The sequence below is a fragment of the Lepus europaeus genome, unplaced genomic scaffold (assembly GCF_033115175.1).
Source record: "Lepus europaeus isolate LE1 unplaced genomic scaffold, mLepTim1.pri SCAFFOLD_3_1, whole genome shotgun sequence".
NCBI lineage: Eukaryota > Metazoa > Chordata > Mammalia > Lagomorpha > Leporidae > Lepus > Lepus europaeus.
This window is the reverse complement of record NW_026909276.1, coordinates 16,379,831-16,386,649: the sequence shown is the minus strand read 5'-3', so window position 1 is coordinate 16,386,649 and position 6,819 is coordinate 16,379,831. Positions and strand designations below refer to the sequence as shown.

Sequence of the window (6,819 nt, the reverse complement as noted above, 5' to 3'; positions counted from 1 at the left end):
TTGCAAATTTGTTTTATTTAGTAAGCTGAGAGAGATGACACTTCACTCTTCTACCCAAGACATAATCAAATATGAGAATAAAAGGCTTTCTGCATGTGGATGTGCCTGGGTAGCATTCAACTATATGGAAAAACAAGACCCCAGAAGCCACATATTTCAGCATTTTACTAGCATAAACTGTTTAGAATATACAAATCACAAAAGAAAAAGCAGAAAAGGAATTGTCAGGTGATGGAGTAGGAAGTATGCCCAGGGGGACTATATTGAGTTTCTTTGCAGGGTGGTGAAAAAGTACTGGGATCAGATAATGATGAAAGTTGCAAAGCTCTTTATTAAAATAAATTTTAAGAGAAAAAGTTCATATATTCATTGCAGTTGTATGTTGCATGTTTTATAACCATGCTCTATGATTACACTGTGCTCATTAAGTTACAGTGTGCTCAAAAACAATCCTGATGTCTCACATAAAAACATCCCAGGACAGTAGTTTCCTCTGTATGGGGGTTCACAAAGACATTTCATGGGAGGCAAAGGCACAAAAAGGGGTTCAGAGGAGAAGTAAAGTGGGTTGGAACATTACAATGTATGAGGGAACCTATGTCAGCGTCATAGAAACTCACTGTTCCATGGTCACAATCCAGAAACACCCCAACACTACTCAGGGGCATTTTCACATAGTGAGTTAAGGGTGGAACACTGGTGGAAAGGACGTAATGGTTGTTACTCTTCAGGGAGGCCAGGAGAAATGCTTCTTTGAGATTAAGAATGTCACTGGTATCACTTGTGCTGGAATCATAACAGACTCCCAAAATCCAATTGGAAGAGGATGACACATCCACCTCCCAGTAATGCTTGCCAGAGGTGAAGGTCTGAGCACCTCACACAGCAAAGCTCTCTGCTCTCTGGGAATGGCTGGGGACACTGCGATGTCCTTCTCCAACTATTGCACTTCTGAGGTTCTCAGAGAGCCTTAAGTAGCTGTGGGCCACTTCCTTCTTCAGACCATGATCCACTGCAGAAAGAGAATAATCTGATCAATGAATGTTGTTTCTATGTCCTGAATACAAATGTTTTGTGCCCATGGAATCACTTCCCTTGACTTTGCAAGGAAAACTAACGGAAGAGAGGAAGCACAATGAATTGAGATTTGCTCAACTGAGAAACTGGAGGGTTCAAGTGGCTTTACAGAAAAAAAATCAAATAACAGAGAAAAATAAGAAAACCAACTTGGACATATCACACACTGTGTGAAGTAGGGTTTTGGTTGGTGTGGAGTGTTAATGGTTTCAATAGTTTTGAATATACATGTTTATATTTCTTTGAAAAGAGAGACACAGAGACAGAGAAATGTTCCATCTGCTGGTTCACTCTCCAAATACCCACAACCAGGGCTTGGCCAGGCCTGAGCCAGGAGCCAGGAGCCAGGATCCAGGATCCAATCCTGGTCTGCCACATGGGTAGCAGGGATCCATATATTAGGGAAAACATCTGCTGCCTCCCAAGGTGTGCATTAGCAGAAAGCTGGATGGAAGCAGGAATGGGAATGAATCCCAGGCACTTTGCTACAGAATACAGGTGCCCAAGATACTTACTGCTGTGCCAAATGCCTACCACTGGATAGCATGTATTGAGAGCAACCTACAACTTGTACTTTCTTGGCTAGAAAGCTGTTTTTTGAGTTTTGTGTTTAATTCCATTAGTAAATAACCCTGTTTGAAATATGATACTTATTAATTGGGAAATAAGCTATACATCTGAATATTTCAACATAAAACACATGTCCCAATAAGTAATATCTCTAAAGAATGTCCTGACTTCAGCTTATCTGTTCAGAACGTGGATTTCGCCCAATCTGGGTTTCAACCCTCTGCTCTCTGAACTATTGTCTAGTGCAGGCCTAACATCATTGCACTGAATTCACAGATCTCTCGTCATTTAATTGTTTTCAGAATCAGGAGATAGCATTGGAATGGGTCTGCTTTTGACAATTTCTCATTTTTGGGGTTGGTCAAATCTTTCTGAGTTTATCAATGATAATAGCTACTTTAGCAGTGCATGATAAATATACTAGGCATATAGGACAAATTAAAAAATCAAGTGCCATATTTAAACTTTAAGAAATGCAGTGAGATGGGGCCGGTGTTGTAGCATAGTGGTTCAGGCTGCTGCCTATGACACTGGCATCCCATAGGAGTGCCAGTTAGTTCATGTCCCAGCTGTTCCACATCTGATCCAGGTCCCTGATAATGGCCTGGGGAAGCAGCAGAAGATGACCCAAAGTTTGAGCATCTGCTACCTTTGTGGAGATGCAGAAGATGCTCCTGGCTCCTGGTTCATGGATTTGGCTGTGCTAGCCATGGTCATTGTGACCATCTTGGGAGTGAAACAACAGATGAAAGAGCTCCCTTACTGTCTCTCCCTACAAAAATTGCAGTGAACACGGCCAACATACAGTCTTGACTGCCACACTAAGAATTGAGCATTGTATCCCTTAATCAAATCATCTGAATATCTTCCCATACTCTGCTTATGTCAGCATGCTTATTTACAAAGTTCAGCTTTGATCACTGTAATGTGATTCAGCAAAGTGAGAAGACACAGTTTCAAAAAAACCTGTAGGATTTTCAGGGAAGGTGAATGAAATAAAATGGGAAATGGCTCAGGCACAAAAGCAGTGAAGAAGAAGGAAATTAGGGCTGGAAGGATGGAGACTGAGGCTCACCTTTGAAGTTGTATAGCATCTCTGTGAGTCCAGTGATGTGCCATAACGTCAGCTCTGGGTTAACCCGCTGGGGATTGAGTGTCTGTACCAGTTCTGCTCTGTAAAGAATCACACCAGGGACACTCCAGGTCAAAGGGCAATCACAGGGTCAAGACAACATTACCAGATGCAAATCCAAACTATTTCATCAGGAATTTTCCCATTATTGGCTAATAAGAATAAATTTTATTCACTTCCTTTGGAGAAATAAAATTAGTACTTTTATCTAAATTTCACATCAAAGCCATTTGCCTCTTTCTTCTCAGACATTATCCAACCTGTGGAATGACAGTCATCCCATTCCCCCCTGTACCCCTCACTTGACTTCAGGGAAAGCAGAGATCCTGGGTAGCTTACAGAGAGCAGGGCTTTTAGGCAGAATCTATGGGAATTCAGTCGACAGACATCCCCAACAGTACAGTCAATAGGATCTGCACTGAGCCAGGAGGCTGTGAGTTTTCTACCAAGCAAGGGAATGGAATTCCAGACTGGCAGCCATGGTCCTGAGGGAGCTGAGGTGGCTGATGCCCCCATCCAGCCTGCCACTGGGGCAGGCTGAGAGGGCAGGACCTGCTCACTGCTGCTCCCAGGAGTGAATCCTCCCTCCTCCTCCCCTGCTGTGGGAATTCCTCTTTCCTGTGTCTTTTTTCCCTTTCCCTCTCTCAAGGGTGGGGCCTCCTCTGGGATTTCTCAGAATAATCTGTCCATAAAGGTTGGTTGGGGCAGTTCCAGAGGAAGGGGAGGAGAGAAGGTGAAACAAAGCCCAGAAAGTCAAATCATTGTTTTTGCATATGTGAATTCAGCCACATCTCATCTGGCACCAAAGAGTAGAAAACCTCAGGATCCCTTATCAAACAAAACAGTAAATAGTCAGGGAGATCCAAGTTAATCACTCAAAACAGAAGCATCTGCTACATCAACAAGAGCACAAGTTTCTTACACATTGGAGATTCTCACTGTAAACTTACCTTTCTAATACACTCCCAATATCCTGCAAGAAAAAAAATTAAAAAATATTTAGTCATGAGAACTCTCTCCTCTGTGCTCTATAAAATTCTTGCTTTAGTATTTTTCAATCATGTATTTTCTTCTGGTTCTCTGCGAAGAGGTATCAGAGTCTGTTAATAACAGACTAAGAGCTGGTCCAAGAAGGACTTCCTCTGTGTGAATTCAGAAGATGGCATTCAGGACGAAGCTGTGCAACAATGTAAAAAGTTCTAGGTTGCAGGGTCACTCGCCCCCACTCATATTCCAGAGAGAGGTCTGACCTCTACTGACATTTATTGCAAAGTGGGGAAACCTCTGAAAATCAGAGTGCGCTGGCATTGATTACCAAAACTTGCTTAGGCAAAGGTCAAGGCCTCAATGTCTTCAGAAAATACTTTTCAGTTTGGGCACCACAGTGTTTATGGAGGCAGGAGTAGGGAATTTTATTTTATTTTATTTTATTTTTTTGGTCAAGGGCAATTGGATAGTGATGCCATCATACATAGACATTCCAAATTAACAGCTGAGAAATAAATATTCTGCAGATTTTTTAAATTTTCTGGAGTTGCCTCGGCAAGGCCAAACCAATTGGTTTCCCAGACCTTCTATAACACTCTGATTGGACATTCAGCACCCCTGAAGGGCAATATAGATTGAAAATCAATTTAAAAATGCAACCATTTTGTGCTCACTGAGCTCCTGGATAATTTTTTCTAGAGTACTTTTCTTGCTTGCACTGCAGAGAATTTTATCCAGTGTGAATTATGACAGAGGAAAGCACGCAAACGATTATCAGATTATACAGAACCAAGTGATTGGGCAAAAATAAAGATGCAGGGCAACAGACCCGAATCCTGCCGCGGAATAAGTCGTGATATGTGCAGGTAATATTTTCAGGTTCTTATGACCTTGCCCAGGAAAGCACTTCTTTCCCCGAACAAGGGCTCTCCCGGCTCACCTGCAGTAACTCCAGGTCAGGCTTCCGGCATGCCTCAGCCAGCTCTCTGTACGTTTCTTTCACCTGGTGTTTCTGTTGCATCATTCTCATCTCACTGTCCTTGAGCTGCTGGGAAATCTCCTGTGCTTCTCTGTGCAGGGCCTGCAGCTGCAGTTGCTCCTCCTCATAGAGAAGTATATGCAACTTCTGGTACTGAGCTTTTATCATCAACTCCCTTATGGACACATATTCCTGTGGAGATATTGGGTTAAAGAATACATATCCTCATGCTGAACTGGCAATATTATTTCTCCATTTGCCTGAGATACTGACACCCCTAGGATTGCCTCATCAAGTTCCTGCTGTCCCAGTTCCCATGCATCTACTTGCTAACGTGCCTGCGATGGAAGCATTGGAGGGCCCAAGTGCTTGGGCCTTTACCATCCATATGGGAGACCCTGATGAAGTTTCAGCCTCCTGTCATCTTGTGCCAGCCACTATAATTTAGGGAATGAACTAGTGCATGGATGTTCCCCTCACCCTATCTTTCAACTAAATAAAATTTTCAAAATGTACGTCTCTTCTCCAGACTTTCTGCCTCACCCATGCAAAACCTCTTGAGTACATGCAAATCTTTTCTGTGTGTGCCTCCTGTAGGTTCTTAGCCTTATTCTCTGTTTAAATCAAGACTCACCAAAGGATCTCAGGTGTCCCCACCCTTCTCTTTCTCCCTCCTTTTCTGAAGCTTCTTCAGGATTTTGACCCCATCAACTACTTTGACTGTAGTAGTAACCTTCTTAATTTTGTTCTGTTCCTTTGCCTGATTCTTCTAAATAATTAAACATATTTAGGAACATTCCCCATCACATGGAGTAGTGTAGAAAGACTTCATTTCCTTCATAGATATGATTCTACTTTTCACTGCTTCTTCATAGCCATACTTAGTGCTGTCTTTAGTGCTGGAGAAGGTTGATGTAAACCTTCAGGGTTGGACTTGGAGTATCTGTGATGACCTGTCTCCACTACGCCCTGGTATACTTCTCACTACGTGTCTTGGCTGGCACAGGATTTGTGATTACTGAGTTACCATTTGAAACCACCACTTCTTCTGGGAGGAAATCACGAACTCTTCATGGTAACCAGAATTTGCTAAAGCAGTATGGTGATTGTAAAGCATTACAGTAATTGAAGAACATCTTTTTCATTCTTACCATGAATGAATGCGCCTTTTTAATTTCCTGTGTCACATTGTTTTTCAATTCCTGGAAACGTTCCCATAAAGTATTCATTTCCTTTAAAAGTTTTTCCTGCAGAATAATTATGAGATTTAGCCACATGGACTATATTCTTACATATTTCCCTCCCTTACTTATTGGAAATGGCAGTGGTTGTGAGAATAGTATTGAGACTACTAATGTTTTTTCTTCTGTTCTCTTTTTCTGATAATAGTAAATTTGAATAAAGTAGAGTGGTCATATTTTCCCAAGTTGACCTAATTTGAGTCTTAGATTTGGGATATTAAAGGTGGTAGAAAATTACAACAAGGCTGTCCTAGTGTAGAGAGCTCATTGGCCACCTGCTAGACAGTATTCCATGTGGGCACCAGGTCGTGTCCTGGCTCCTCCACTTCTGCCTCATCTCCCTTCTGATGGCCTGTAAAAGCAATGGAAGGTGACCCAAGTGCTTGGACATCTGACACCCACATGAAAGACCCAAAAGAGGATCCTGAGTCCCAGCTTCAGCCTGGCCCACCCTGGTCATGAGGATATTTGGGTTAAAAACCTCAAAATGGATGCTAATTCTCTCTCTCTCTCTCTCTCTCTCTCTCTCTCTCTCTCTCTCTCTCTCTGTGTGTGTGTGTGTGTGTGTGTGTACATTGGCCCTTGAAATAAGTAAATAAATTTTGAAAATAAAAGAAGAAATTACGACAGAAATTTTGAATAAAGTCAATAAAATCTACTTCCTTAGAAACAGTGTTTATGCCACTTGGCTGTGAAGCAGTCACAGTTGCAGCCCAAGCCCAAGTTTCTGCTGCTGACCACTTGCACTGCACCTGCACCAACTGCACATGTGTGGACAGTGCTTCAAAGAGACTCCCCTTCAGGACAGCCCAACCTAATTGTGCCTATGTTGG

General features: G+C 42.3%; 1 pseudogene; it reads right to left on the bottom strand.

Moving 5' to 3' along the window:
* Positions 1-518: 518 nt before the first annotated feature.
* LOC133755254 (tripartite motif-containing protein 64-like) lies at positions 519-6,022 on the bottom strand (annotated as a pseudogene).
* Positions 6,023-6,819: the final 797 nt, after the last annotated feature.